Genomic DNA, 14,031 nt, shown 5'->3' with positions numbered 1-14,031 from the left:
ATCATAAATTTCTCTTTGGTAGAAAATGAAATTATATAATCAGCTTTATGATTTATATTAGAACAGCATAAGCAGTTCCTCGTGCCACATTTAAAGATTCCTTTAGTTGAATTCAGGGTGTAACCGTTAATGGGGCTAGCATGAGCTCTCAGGCGGCTAGGGGCTATTAGATCCTTGATTGTGGGGGCTCTACGGAATGTAATCCCGGGATTCCTAGGAAGGATATTGTTCAGAATGGGATCGTTCAGTAATATATGCCAATTCTTATGAAAAATTCTACGAATTTCATTATGTTCAATGGAGAATTGCGTTATAAAATTCATTGAAAAGTTCTTATCAGTAATAACTTGCTCTTTAGGCTCCAGCAATGCTCTCTGATTTACTTTGATAGAGTTTTTAAAGGCATTCTTAATTAAATGTGAAGGGTATTTTTGGGCAAAAAATCTTTTCTTTAAAATATTGGACTCATCTTTAAAGTCAGTATCCAATGAGCAGTTTTTTCTAATCCGGTGAAATTGATTGTTAGGAATGTTATTCAACCATTTATTGTAGTGCCCACTATTAAAATGAATGTAGCCATTGGTGTCTACTTTTTTAAAAAATGTTTTGCTACATATTCTGTCTTCTTTAATAAAAAGGTTAATATCTAAAAAATTAATTAAAAGACTGCTGTAAGCTGCTGTAAAAGAAAGATCCCAGTCATTACAATTTATTGTCTGAATAAAAGTTTCAACATTGTTAGTGGAGTTGTCCCAGATAAAAAATAAATCATCAATGAATCTTTTATAAAAAATAATATTTTTGCTCCAATTTTCATTCAAAATAAAGGAATTTTCAAAAATCCCCATGAAAAGGTTAGCGAAAGTAGGTGCTACCTTCGAGCCCATTGCGGTCCCCTTAACTTGTTGATAAAATATTTTTTCAAAGGTAAAAAAATTATTTTTCAATATAAAATCAATACCTTTTAAAATAAAATCCTTTTGAGCCAAAGAAAGTCTAATGTCAGATTTTAAAAAATGATGAAAACAATTCACACCTACATCATGTGGAATATTAGAATAAAGTGCAGTCACATCCATAGTAATGAAAACATATTGTGGTTTCCAAGTGATTTCTTGGAGTAGATACAATAGATGAGTTGAGTCTCTGAGGTGACTTTTTAATTCAAATACATGCGGTAACATAATCCTATCAATGTAATGAGCTAGATTAGAGGTTAGAGAGTTAAGGCCCTTTTACATTTAGCGATGCACCAGCGATCCGACGAGCGATCCGACCCGGTCAGGATCGCTGGTGCATCGCTAAGTGATCGCTAGTGAGCTTTCATACAGAAAGATCTCACTGCGATGCAGCAGCGACGCAGCGCACGATACTCACCTTTCACACACAGCGATCCTGCGTCCTCCTGCCCGCGTCCAGCGTCGCTCGTCGTCACAGCAGGAAGCCCAGCAGGAAGCGCCCGACGAGAAATGGAGCCGGACATTCTCGCGCGATCAGCGATGGACAGCGGGGGAGCCGGTCGCTGGTAAGTATCACACATAGCGATATCGTTAGCAATATCGCTATAACGTCACAAAATCGGTGACGTTTTAGCGATATTGCTAGCGATATTGCTTAGTGTAAAACCCCCTTTAATACCAGCAATTATCGGTCTGCCAGGAGGATTGCAAAGACCTTTATGTACTTTAGGTAAGTGATAAAAAAAAGGAATGCTTGGGTTTTTAATGCTTAAAAACTTTTTTTCTTTATAATTGAAAATATTCTGGGAAAGACCCTCGATGATTAAAGCATTATAGGCTATAATAGATTTAGAATAATCGCTAAATGAGCTTTTAATGTAGTAGCTAGTATCAGATAAAATTCTATGAGCTTCATTAATGTAGTCACATCGATTTTGGATTACAATCCCACCACCTTTGTCAGCCTGTCTAATCACAATCAAACTGTTAAGAGAAAGGGATTTCAATGCTTGTTTCTCTTGTCTATTAAGATTAGGTTTCTTCCTTTTACTAATGCCCCTCCGTGTTATTTTTTCAAACTCTTTTTGTACAATATCTCTGAAGGCATTAATCTGATGACTTTTGTCCTCAAGGGGATAAAAATTAGATTTATAAGGTACATCGAGATGAAAAAGATCATGAACATCTTCATCCATTTCAGCAGAATCCTTTGTGGTGTTTTTAGCAAAATGTCTTTTGAGAGTTAATTTTCTAATAAAAATCTGCAAGTCCAAAAAGAGGTCAAAATCCTTCGATTTATTATTAGGGCAGAAGGATAATCCTTTGGAGAGAAGGGCTGTCTCACTACTGGTAAGATCATAATCTGATAAATTAAAAATATTAGAAGCATGACCCTCCTCACTATTTGTTAAGGTAGTATTTTTCCTTTCTTTTTTTCTCCCACCTCTTGTTCCTCTAAAGCATTTTTTCTTTTTCCTTTTTTTGGAAGAAAGAACTGATCTATTTGAGGTGTGCTCTTGAGAGCACAGGGTAAAAAAGGCACAATACCATTTTTGGAAACATTGGAGTTATCCAGTATAATGGTATTAATAATTTCTGAGGAAGTAATAGCACTTGTTGTGGGAATATTCACAGTATCAAGCTCATTAGTATTGAAAGGTTGAGAGGGTAAAAGCATGCTTGGTGTAGTATCATGTATAGATAAATCCAGTAATGAAATGGGAAGGGGGGAAGATACCGATAGGGAAACATTGCCCCCTTTCGTGGGTGGACAAGAATTTTTGAAGGTGGAGGACATTTTTACTTTTTCCATTTCCTTATCAGCAATGTTTTTTTTAATCTGAATTTTAATCTTTTCAAGGTGTTCCCTTGCTTCAAGCAGGGTTTGGGAGTGATTAAGAAAACTCTTATTAAGAGCTTTGCCAGAGGATTTTGGAGTACTCATATTATCTGGGGGGATACTGGAGACAGAATTATTGTCCAGATTAGTAATAGGAGTTTTGGTATGGAGGGGTTGTGGGCTAGATCCACCCGAATCACCATTTGATTTCTTTATTTCTGTAAGAGATACAGTATAGGTCTGTTTATTAATAGGCTGTAGTGAAGCAGAATCATTTTTAGTAGAGGCAATTAAACAATTGCTCTTTAAGTTCTTATTCTCGTTATTGTTTTTTCGTTTATAATCTTCCCTGTCCCTCTGTAATTTTTTGGATTTCTTCATTATCGTGTCATTTTCTAGCTGCATAATAAATGTCGTCACATTTGAATTTATTTTCCTATATTCTGGGTGCGCTATAAACGGTAAAAGATCATTGTAGATTTGTTTGATCTTAATTGTTGCTATATCGCAAAGCTGGGACCTCTTTTTAAAGAGGGCAGATAACATTTCTGACATGCAATTATTTACAATATTATTCCAGTCATTTGTGAACTCACAGTCATCCGGAAAAGGTGATTCATGCATTATTCTGAGACCTCTGGGGCAGATATTTTCTCTCAAATAAATCGAGAGAAAATGAGCATCCAGATGAAAGTGAAGTTCTTCTTTAAGTGCTTCCTTGAAACTATAAAATATTTTACGAAGATTTCTAGTTTCTTCATCAGTAAATATGTGTTGATTCAGATCCACAGCAGAGCTGGGTTCAACACAACCAATTGTCTGTTTAATCAGGCGTTCTCTAGAGGCCAGTCGATTCTGAAAGTATTCCATAGTCAAAAAAATCTGACTTGTTGGCGCTCATTTTTTTGAAATCCAGCATCCTTACAAACCTATTTATGTCTGTGATACCTGTATGTATTTGTGGTATTTCCTGATGAAGGGGGCATGAGACCCCTGAAACGCGTAGAATAAAACCACTGCAATCATACAGCATTCTCCTGGAATTTGTCTAAAGCGGCAGCGCGGAATATAGCTACAAACTCCCTTTGGATTCATCATTTCTTTGGTCACTGAAGACCTGTGGATCTGCAGCAGCCGCTACCTACACGCTCTTATCTCATCCTAACCAGGTGAGCATATTTCATGATATACTGTCTTTTGTAACGTGGATAAGACCCTATTGCACTTTTTTGTCTCCCCCTTTTTTTGCAATTGAATGGGAACTGGACATTCAACAAACTTGGCCAAAATCAATAGTACACGCAAATAAAGGAGACTTTCGATTATATAGTCTCAAAGATATTTGCTTTTTTCACCACTAAACAGCCAAGGTTTGCTCTACCCCTGCCTCCTGTATTCACCATCCACTCTGAAAAAAGACAGCTCAACTTCATTGGGATCAAACTTAAACCTCCCACCAACACATGTTGACATTGGGTGGCACAGCCTTTTAGACTTTATGCTAATTATATAGGAGGTCGGGAAGGTGAGAAAACTGGCAGAGGGACAATCAGAAGGATTGTGCTGAGCTTAATCACGCGTCTTTTACTTTAACCTAGAGCTGGATTCACCATCTACACTGATTACTATTGCTCTGTCATATACTCCACACTTCTGCTGCGTTTGTCTGTGTGTTGACTAATGAAGACCAGGAAACCTTCTCTGTGTGCTGCGCTGTATATGGTAGAGCCCAGAGTTGCTAGTCTCCTCCCAAAAGCCTGGAGTCAATTGACAATATAGAGCTAGAGTTTGTAGAGGGGAGAACCGGTGAAAATGCAAAATACAAGACATATAAGGGTCAGAAATAGTCTGATTTCCCATGTACACACACTGCAGCGTATTCTGAAAAGTTACTTGAAAGTTCAGTTACTACTCTCGACTCCAAAATGGCAAGTTATTCTAGGTTTGAAAAAAAAACTTGCATTTTCACACAGTTTGTAACTGGGGATATACCTCAGTGGTAGAGCGCATGCTTCGCATATATGAGATCATGGGTTCAATACCCAGCATCTCCAACCTTTTTCAAATATGGCTAGACATCTTTGCTAGCGCACCACTCAAGCTAAGTGTCAAGACTCGCAAGGAATCTCTGCCGCTTAAACTGTTTGCTTTGCCATGTCACTTGGCAGGACAAGGCTTTCTTGATTGCAAGGTCTTAACACTGCCTTAGCCACGGGCAACACTTTTTCCCGCTCAGTAAAATGACTTGAATGGGAACTGGACATTCAACAAACTTGGCCAAAATCAATAGTACACGCAAATAAAGGAGCCTTTCGATTATATAGTCTCAAAGATATTTGCTTTTTTCACCACTTACCAGCCAAGGTTTGCTCTTCCCCTGCCTCCTGTATTCACCATCCACTCTGAAAAAAGACAGCTCAACTTCATTGGGATCAAACTTAAACCTCCCACCAACACACGTTGACATTGGGTGGCACAGCCTTTTAGACTTTATGCTAATTATATAGGAGGTCGGGAAGGTGAGAAAACTGGCAGAGGGACAATCAGAAGGATTGTGCTGAGCTTAATCACGCGTCTTTTACTTTAACCTAGAGCTGGATTCACCATCTACACTGATTACTATTGCTCTGTCATATACTCCACACTTCTGCTACGTTTGTCTGTGTGTTGACTAATGAAGGCCAGGAAACCTTCTCTGTGTGCTGCGCTGTATATGGTAGAGCCCAGAGTTGCTAGTCTCCTCCCAAAAGCCTGGAGTCAATTGACAATATAGAGCTAGAGTTTGTAGAGGGGAGAACCGGTGAAAATGCAAAATACAAGACATATAAGGGTCAGAAATAGTCTGATTTCCCATGTACACACACTGCAGCGTATTCTGAAAAGTTACTTGAAAGTTCAGTTACTACTCTCGACTCCAAAATGGCAAGTTATTCTAGGTTTGAAAAAAAAACTTGCATTTTCACACAGTTTGTAACTGGGGATATACCTCAGTGGTAGAGCGCATGCTTCGCATATATGAGATCATGGGTTCAATACCCAGCATCTCCAACCTTTTTCAAATATGGCTAGACATCTTTGCTAGCGCACCACTCAAGCTAAGTGTCAAGACTCGCAAGGAATCTCTGCCGCTTAAACTGTTTGCTTTGCCATGTCACTTGGCAGGACAAGGCTTTCTTGATTGCAAGGTCTTAACACTGCCTTAGCCACGGGCAACACTTTTTCCCGTTCAGTAAAATGACTTGAATGGGAACTGGACATTCAACAAACTTGGCCAAAATCAATAGTACACGCAAATAAAGGAGCCTTTCGATTATATAGTCTCAAAGATATTTGCTTTTTTCACCACTTACCAGCCAAGGTTTGCTCTTCCCCTGCCTCCTGTATTCACCATCCACTCTGAAAAAAGACAGCTCAACTTCATTGGGATCAAACTTAAACCTCCCACCAACACACGTTGACATTGGGTGGCACAGCTTTTTAGACTTTATGCTAATGATATAGGAGGCGGGAAGGTGAGAAAACTGGCAGAGGGACAATCAGAAGGATTGTGCTGAGCTTAATCACGCGTCTTTTACTTTAACCTAGAGCTGGATTCACCATCTACACTGATTACTATTGCTCTGTCATATACTCCACACTTCTGCTGCGTTTGTCTGTGTGTTGACTAATGAAGGCCAGGAAACCTTCTCTGTGTGCTGGGCAGTATATGGTAGAGCCCAGAGTTGCTAGTCTCCTCCCAAAAGCCTGGAGTCAATTGACAATGTAGAGCTAGAGTTTGCAGAGGGGAGAACCGGTGAAAATGCAGAATACAAGACATATAAGGGTCAGAAATAGTCTGATTTCCCATGTACACACACTGCAACGTATTCTGAAAAGTTACTTGAAAGTACAGTTACTACTCTCGACTCCAAAATGGCAAATTATTCTAGGTTTGAAAAAAAAAAACTTGCATTTTCATACGGTTCGTAACTGGGGATGTATCTCAGTGGTAGAGCGCACGCTTTGCATGTGTGAGGCCCTGGGTTCAATCCTTGGCATCTCCATGGCCAGCCTGCAAGTATGTGCAAGGAACGCACTTCCTTTTGGTGGTCACTTTTTCTCACCCTTGTTCGCTTCCTGCAGCCGCTGTGTGAAGTAAATACGTGTGAGTGCTCCAGGCTCCCTGTACCCTTTTGGGAATGTAGCTCAGTGGTAGAGCGCATGCTTCGCATGTATGAGGTCCTGGGTTCAATCGCCAGCATCTCCAACCTTTTTCAAATATGGCTAGACATCTTTGGCTAGCGCACCACTCAAGCTAAGTGTCAAGACTCGCAAGGAATCTCTGCCGCTTAAACTGTTTGCTTTGTCATGTCACTTGGCAGGACAAGGATTTCTCGATTGCAAGGTCTTAACACTGCCTAAGCCACGGGCAACACTTTTTCCCACAAAGTAAAATGACTTGAATGGGAACTGGACATTCAACAAACTTGGCCAAAATCAATAGTACACGCAAATAAAGGAGACTTTCGATTATATAGTCTCAAAGATATTTGCTTTTTTCACCACTTACCAGCCAAGGTTTGCTCTACCCCTGCCTCCTGTATTCACCATCCACTCTGAAAAAAGACAGCTCAACTTCATTGGGATCAAACCTAAACCTCCCACCAACACACCTTGACATTGGGTTGCACAGCTTTTTAGACTTTATGCTAATGATATAGGAGGCAGGAAGGTAAGAAAACTGGCAGAGGGACAATCAGATGGATTGTGCTGAGCTTAATCACGCGTCTTTTACTTTAACCTAGATCTGGATTCACCATCTACACTGATTACTATTGCTCTGTCATATACTCCACACTTCTGCTGCGTTTGTCTGTGTGTTGACTAATGAAGGCCAGGAAACCTTCTCTGTGTGCTGCGCTGTATATGGTAGAGCCCAGAGTTGCTAGTCTCCTCCCAAAAGCCTGGAGTCAATTGACAATGTAGAGCTAGAGTTTGCAGAGGGGAGAACCGGTGAAAATGCAGAATACAAGACATATAAGGGTCAGAAATAGTCTGATTTCCCATGTACACACACTGCAGCGTATTCTGAAAAGTTACTTGAAAGTACAGTTACTACTCTCGACTCCAAAATGGCAAATTATTCTAGGTTTGAAAAAAAAAAACTTGCATTTTCATACGGTTCGTAACTGGGGATGTATCTCAGTGGTAGAGCCCACGCTTTGCATGTGTGAAGCCCTGGGTTCAATCCCTGGCATCTCCATGGCCAGCCTGCATGTATGTGAAAGGTTCGCACTTCCTTTTGGTGGTCACTTTTTCTCACCCTTGTTCGCTTCCTGCAGCCGCTGTGTGAAGTAAATACGTGTGAGTGCTCCAGGATTCCGGTACACTTTTGGGGATGTAGCTCAGTGGTAGAGCACATGCTTCGCATGTATGAGGTCCTGGGTTCAATCCCCAGCGTCTCCAACCTTTTTCAAATATGGCCAGACATTTTTGGCTAGCGCACCACTCAAGCTAAGTGTCAAGACTCGCAAGGAATCTCTGCCGCTTAAACTGTTTGCTTTGACATGTCCCTTGGCAGGACAAGGCTTTCTCGATTGCAAGGTCTTAACACTGCCTAAGCCACGGGCAACACTTTTTCCCACTCAGTAAAATGACTTGAATGGTAACTGGACATTCAACAAACTTGGCGAAAATCAATAGTACACGCAAATATAGAAGACTTTCGATTATATAGTCTCAAAGATATTTGCTTTTTTCACCACTTACCAGCCAAGGTTTGCTCTACCCCTGTCTCCTGTATTCACCATCCACTCTGAAAAAAGACAGCTCAACTTCATTGGGATCAAACCTAAACCTCCCACCAACACACCTTGACAATGGGTTGCACAGCTTTTTAGACTTTATGCTAATGATATAGGAGGCAGGAAGGTGAGAAAACTGGCAGAGGGACAATCAGAAGGATTGTGCTTAGCTTAATCACGCGTCTTTTACTTTAACCTAGAGCTGGATTCACCATCTACACTGATTACTATTGCTCTGTCATATACTCCACAATTCTGCTGCGTTTGTCTGTGTGTTGACTAATGAAGGCCAGGAAACCTTCTCTGAGTGCTGCGCTGTATATGGTAGAGCCCAGAGTTGCTAGTCTCCTCCCAAAAGCCTGGAGTCAATTGACAATGTAGAGCTAGAGTTTGCAGAGGGGAGAACCGGTGAAAATGCAGAATACAAGACATATAAGGGTCAGAAATAGTCTGATTTCCCATGTACACACACTGCAGCGTATTCTGAAAAGTTACTTGAAAGTACAGTTACTACTCTCGACTCCAAAATGGCAAGTTTTTCTAGGTTTGAAAAAAAAAACTTGCATTTTCACACAGTTTGTAACTGGGGATGTAGCTCAGTGGTAGAGCGCATGCTTTGCATGTGTGAGGCCCGGGGTTCAATCCCCAGCATCTCCATAGCCAGCCTGCATGTATGTGCAAGGAACGCACTTCCTTTTGGTGGTCACTTTTTCTCACCCTTGTTCGCTTACTGCAGCCGCTGTGTGAAGGAAATACGTGTGAGTGCTCCAGGCTTCCGGTACACTTTTGGGGATGTAGCTCACATGTATGAGGTCCTGAGTTCAATCCCCAGCATCTCCAACCTTTTTCTAATATGGCTAGACATCTTTGGCTAGCGCACCACTCAAGCTAAGTGTCAAGACTCGCAAGGAATCTCTGCCGCGTAAACTGTTTGCTTTGCCATGTCACTTGGCAGGACAAGGCTTTCTCGATTGCAAGGTCTTAACACTGCCTAAGCCACGGGCAACACTTTTTCCCACTCAGTAACATGACTTGAATGGGAACTGGATATTCAACAAACTTGGCCAAAATCAATAGTACACGCAAATATAGAAGACTTTCGATTATATAGTCTCAAAGATATTTGCTTTTTTCACCACTTACCAGCCAAGGTTTGCTCTACCCCTGCCTCCTGTATTCACCATCCACTCTGAAAAAAGACAGCTCAACTTCATTGGGATCAAACCTAAACCTCCCACCAACACACCTTGACATTGGGTTGCACAGCTTTTTAGACTTTATGCTAATGATATAGGAGGCGGGAAGGTGAGAAAACTGGCAGAGGGACAATCAGAAGGATTGTGCTATGCTTAATCACATGTCTTTTACTTTAACCTAGAGCTGGATTCACCATCTACACTGATTACTATTGCTCTGTCATATACTCCACACTTCTGCTGCGTTTGTCTGTGTGTTGACTAATGAAGGTCAGGAAACCTTCTCTGTGTGCTGCGCTGTATATGGTAGAGCCCAGAGTTGCTAGTCTCCTCCCAAAAGCCTGGAGTCAATTGACAATATAGAGCTAGAGTTTGCAGAGGGGAGAACCGGTGAAAATGCAGAATACAAGACATATAAGGGTCAGAAATAGTCTGATTACCCATGTACACACACTGCAGCGTATTCTGAAAAGTTACTTGAAAGTACAGTTACTACTCTCGACTCCAAAATGGCAAGTTATTCTAGGTTTGAAAAAAAAAACTTGCATTTTCACACAGTTAGTAACTGGGGATGTAGCTCAGTGGTAGAGCGCACGCTTTGCATGTGTGAGGCCCCGGGTTCAATCCCCGGCATCTCCATGGCCATCCTGCATGTATGTGCAAGGAACGCACTTCCTTTTGGTAGTCACTTTTTCTCACCCTTGTTCGCTTCTTGCATCCGTTGTGTGAAGTAAATACGTGTGAGTGCTCCAAGATTCTGGTACACTTTTGGGGATGTAGCTCAGTGGTAGAGTGCATGCTTCGCATGTATGAGGTCCTGGGTTCAATACCCAGCATCTCCAACCTTTTTCAAATATGGCTAGACATCTTTGGCTAGCGCACCACTCAAGCTAAGTGTCAAGACTCGCAAGGAATCTCTGCCGCTTAAACTGTTTGCTTTGCCATGTCACTTGGCAGGACAAGGGTTTCTCGATTGCAAGGTCTTAACACTGCCTAAGCCACGGGCAACACTTTTTCCCACTCAGTAAAATGACTTGAATGGGAACTGGACATTCAACAAACTTGTCCAAAATCAATAGTACACGCAAATAAAGGAGACTTTCGATTATATAGTCTCAAAGATATTTGCTTTTTTCACCACTTACCAGCCAAGGTTTGCTCTACCCCTTCCTCCTGTATTCACCATCCACTCTGAAGAAAGACAGCTCAACTTCATTGGGATCAAACTTAAACCTCCCACCAACACACCTTGACATTGGGTGGCACAGCTTTTTAGACTTTATGCTAATGATATAGGAGGCGGGAAGGTGAGAAAACTGGCAGAGGGACAATCAGAAGGATTGTGCTGAGCTTAATCACGCGTCTTTTACTTTAACCAAGAGCTGGATTCACCATCTACACTGATTACTATTGCTCTGTCATATACTCCACACTTCTGCTGCGTTTGTCTGTGTGCTGACTAATGAAGGCCAGGAAACCTTCTCTGTGTGCTGCGCTGTATATGGTAGAGCCCAGAGTTGCTAGTCTCCTCCCAAAAGCCTGGAGTCAATTGACAATGTAGAGCTAGAGTTTGCAGAGGGGAGAACCGGTGAAAATGCAGAATACAAGACATATAAGGGTCAGAAATAGTCTGATTTCCCATGTACACACACTGCAACGTATTCTGAAAAGTTACTTGAAAGTACAGTTACTACTCTCGACTCCAAAATGGCAAGTTATTCTAGGTTTGAAAAAAAAAAACTTGCATTTTCACACAGTTCATAACTGGGGATGTAGCTTAGTGGTAGAGCGCACGCTTTGCATGTGTGAGGCCCCTGGTTCAATTCCCGGCATCTCCATGGTCAGCCTGCTTGTATGTGCAAGGAATGCACTTGTTTTTGGTGGTCACTTTTTCTCACCCTTGTTCGCTTCCTGCAGCCGCTGTGTGAAGTAAATACGTGTGAGTGCTCCAGGCTTCCGGTACACTTTTGGGGATGTAGCTCACATGTATGAGGTCCTGAGTTCAATCCCCACCATCTCCAACCTTTTTCAAATATGGCTAGACATCTTTGGCTAGCGCACCACTCAAGCTAAGTGTCAAGACTCGCAAGGAATCTCTGCCGCTTAAACTGTTTTCTTTGACATGTCACTTGGCAGGACAAGGCTTTCTCGATTGCTAGGTCTTAACACTGCCTAAGCCACGGGCAACACTTTTTCCCACTCAGTAAAATGACTTGAATGGGAACTGGACATTCAACAAACTTGGCCAAAATCAATAGTACACGCAAATATAGGAGACTTTTGATTATATATTCTCAAAGATATTTACTTTTTTCACCACTTACCAGCCAAGGTTTGCTCTACCCCTGCCTCCTGTATTCACCATCCACTCTGAAAAAAGACAGCTCAACTTCATTGGGATCAAACCTAAACCTCCCACCAACACACCTTGACATTGGGTGGCACAGCTTTTTAGACTTTATGCTAATGATATAGGAGGCGGGAAGGTGAGAAAACTGGCAGAGGGACAATCAGAAGAATTGTGCTGAGCTAAATCACGCGTCTTTTACTTTAACCTAGAGCTGGATTCACCATCTACACTGATTACTATTGCTCTGTCATATACTCCACACTTCTGCTGCGTTTGTCTGTGTGTTGACTAATGAAGGCCAGGAAACCTTCTCTGTGTGCTGCACTGTATATGGTAGAGCCCAGAGTTGCTAGTCTCCTCCCAAAAGCCTGGAGTCAATTGACAAGGTAGAGCTAGAGATTGCAGAGGGGAGAACCGGTGAAAATGTAGAATACAAGACATATAAGGGTCAGAAATAGTCTGATTTCCCATGTACACACACTGCAGCGTATTCTGAAAAGTTACTTGAAAGTACAGTTACTACTCTCGACTCCAAAATGGCAAGTTATTCTAGGTTTGAAAAAAAAAACTTGCATTTTCACACAGTTCGTAACTGGGGATGTAGCTCAGTGGTAGAGCGCACGCTTTGCATGTGTGAAGCCCTGGGTTCAATCCCCGGCATCTCCATGGCCAGCCTGCATGTATGTGCAAGGAACGCACTTCCATTTGGTGGTCACTTTTTCTCACCCTTGTTCGCTTCCTGCAGCCGCTGTGTGAAGTAAATACGTGTGAGTGCTCCAGGCTTCCCGTACACTTTTGGGGATGTAGCTCAGTGGTAGAGCGCATGCTTCGCATGTATGAGGTCCTGGGTTCAATCCCCAGCATCTCCACCCTTTTTCAAATATGGCTAGACATCTTTGGCTAGCACACCACTCAAGCTAAGTGTCAAGACTCGCAAGGAATCTCTGCCGCTTAAACTGTTTGCTTTGCCATGTCACTTGGCAGGACAAGGCTTTCTCGAATGCAAGGTCTTAACACTGCCTAAGCTACGGGCAACACTTTTTCCCACTCAGTAAAATGACTTGAATGGGAACTGGACATTCAACAAACTTGGCCAAAATCAATAGTACACGCAAATATAGGAGACTTTCGATTATATAGTCTCAAAGATATTTGCTTTTTTCACCATTTACCAGCCAAGGTTTGCTCTACCCCTGCCTCCTGTATTCACCATCCACTCTGAAAAAAGACAGCTCAACTTCATTGGGATCAAACCTAAACCTCCCACCAACACACCTTGACATTGGGTTGTACAGCTTTTTAGACTTTATGCTAATGATATAGGAGGCGGGAAGGTGAGAAAACTGGCAGAGGGACAATCAGAAGGATTGTGCTGAGCTTAATCACGCGTCTTTTACTTTAACCTAGAGCTGGATTCACCATCTACACTGATTACTATTGCTCTGTCATATACTCCACACTTCTGCTGCGTTTGTCTGTGTGTTGACTAATGAAGGCCGGGAAACCTTCTCTCTGTGCTGCGCTGTATATGGTAGAGCCCAGAGTTGCTAGTCTCCTCCCAAAAGCCTGGAGTCAATTGACAATGTAGAGCTAGAGTTTGCAGAGGGTAGAACCGGTGAAAATGCAGAATACAAGACATATAAGGGTCAGAAATAGTCTGATTTCCCATGTACACACACTGCAGCGTATTCTGAAAAGTTACTTGAAAGTACAGTTACTACTCTCGACTCCAAAATGGCAAGTTATTCTTGGTTTGAAAAAAAAAACTTGCATTTTCACACAGTTCGTAACTGGGGATGTAGCTCAGTGGAAGAGCGCACGCTTTGCATGTGTGAGGCCCCGGGTTCAATCCCCGGCATCTCCATGGCCAGCCTGCATGTATGTGCAAGGAACGCACTTCCAT

General features: G+C 41.9%; 9 non-coding genes across 9 annotated transcripts; all 9 read left to right on the top strand.

Moving 5' to 3' along the window:
• The first annotated feature begins 6,973 nt into the window (after positions 1-6,973).
• TRNAA-CGC (transfer RNA alanine (anticodon CGC)) lies at positions 6,974-7,045 on the top strand. Its single transcript has one exon. It is a non-coding gene; the product is annotated as a tRNA-Ala (tRNA).
• Positions 7,046-8,172: 1,127 nt separating this feature from the next.
• On the top strand, positions 8,173-8,244 carry TRNAA-CGC (transfer RNA alanine (anticodon CGC)). Its single transcript has one exon. It is a non-coding gene; the product is annotated as a tRNA-Ala (tRNA).
• Positions 8,245-9,167: 923 nt separating this feature from the next.
• On the top strand, positions 9,168-9,239 carry TRNAA-UGC (transfer RNA alanine (anticodon UGC)). Its single transcript has one exon. It is a non-coding gene; the product is annotated as a tRNA-Ala (tRNA).
• Positions 9,240-10,345: 1,106 nt separating this feature from the next.
• On the top strand, positions 10,346-10,417 carry TRNAA-UGC (transfer RNA alanine (anticodon UGC)). Its single transcript has one exon. It is a non-coding gene; the product is annotated as a tRNA-Ala (tRNA).
• A 131-nt stretch (positions 10,418-10,548) lies between these two features.
• TRNAA-CGC (transfer RNA alanine (anticodon CGC)) lies at positions 10,549-10,620 on the top strand. Its single transcript has one exon. It is a non-coding gene; the product is annotated as a tRNA-Ala (tRNA).
• A 924-nt stretch (positions 10,621-11,544) lies between these two features.
• On the top strand, positions 11,545-11,616 carry TRNAA-UGC (transfer RNA alanine (anticodon UGC)). The gene has a single exon. It is a non-coding gene; the product is annotated as a tRNA-Ala (tRNA).
• Positions 11,617-12,722: 1,106 nt separating this feature from the next.
• TRNAA-UGC (transfer RNA alanine (anticodon UGC)) lies at positions 12,723-12,794 on the top strand. Its single transcript has one exon. It is a non-coding gene; the product is annotated as a tRNA-Ala (tRNA).
• Positions 12,795-12,925: 131 nt separating this feature from the next.
• TRNAA-CGC (transfer RNA alanine (anticodon CGC)) lies at positions 12,926-12,997 on the top strand. The gene has a single exon. It is a non-coding gene; the product is annotated as a tRNA-Ala (tRNA).
• A 923-nt stretch (positions 12,998-13,920) lies between these two features.
• On the top strand, positions 13,921-13,992 carry TRNAA-UGC (transfer RNA alanine (anticodon UGC)). The gene has a single exon. It is a non-coding gene; the product is annotated as a tRNA-Ala (tRNA).
• The last annotated feature ends 39 nt before the right edge of the window (positions 13,993-14,031 follow it).

This window comes from Dendrobates tinctorius, unplaced genomic scaffold, assembly GCF_039654945.1.
Source record: "Dendrobates tinctorius isolate UK_male_01 unplaced genomic scaffold, ASM3965494v1 ptg000011l, whole genome shotgun sequence".
NCBI classification, from domain to species: Eukaryota; Metazoa; Chordata; class Amphibia; order Anura; family Dendrobatidae; genus Dendrobates; species Dendrobates tinctorius.
This window is presented reverse-complemented; position numbering and strand designations above follow the sequence as displayed.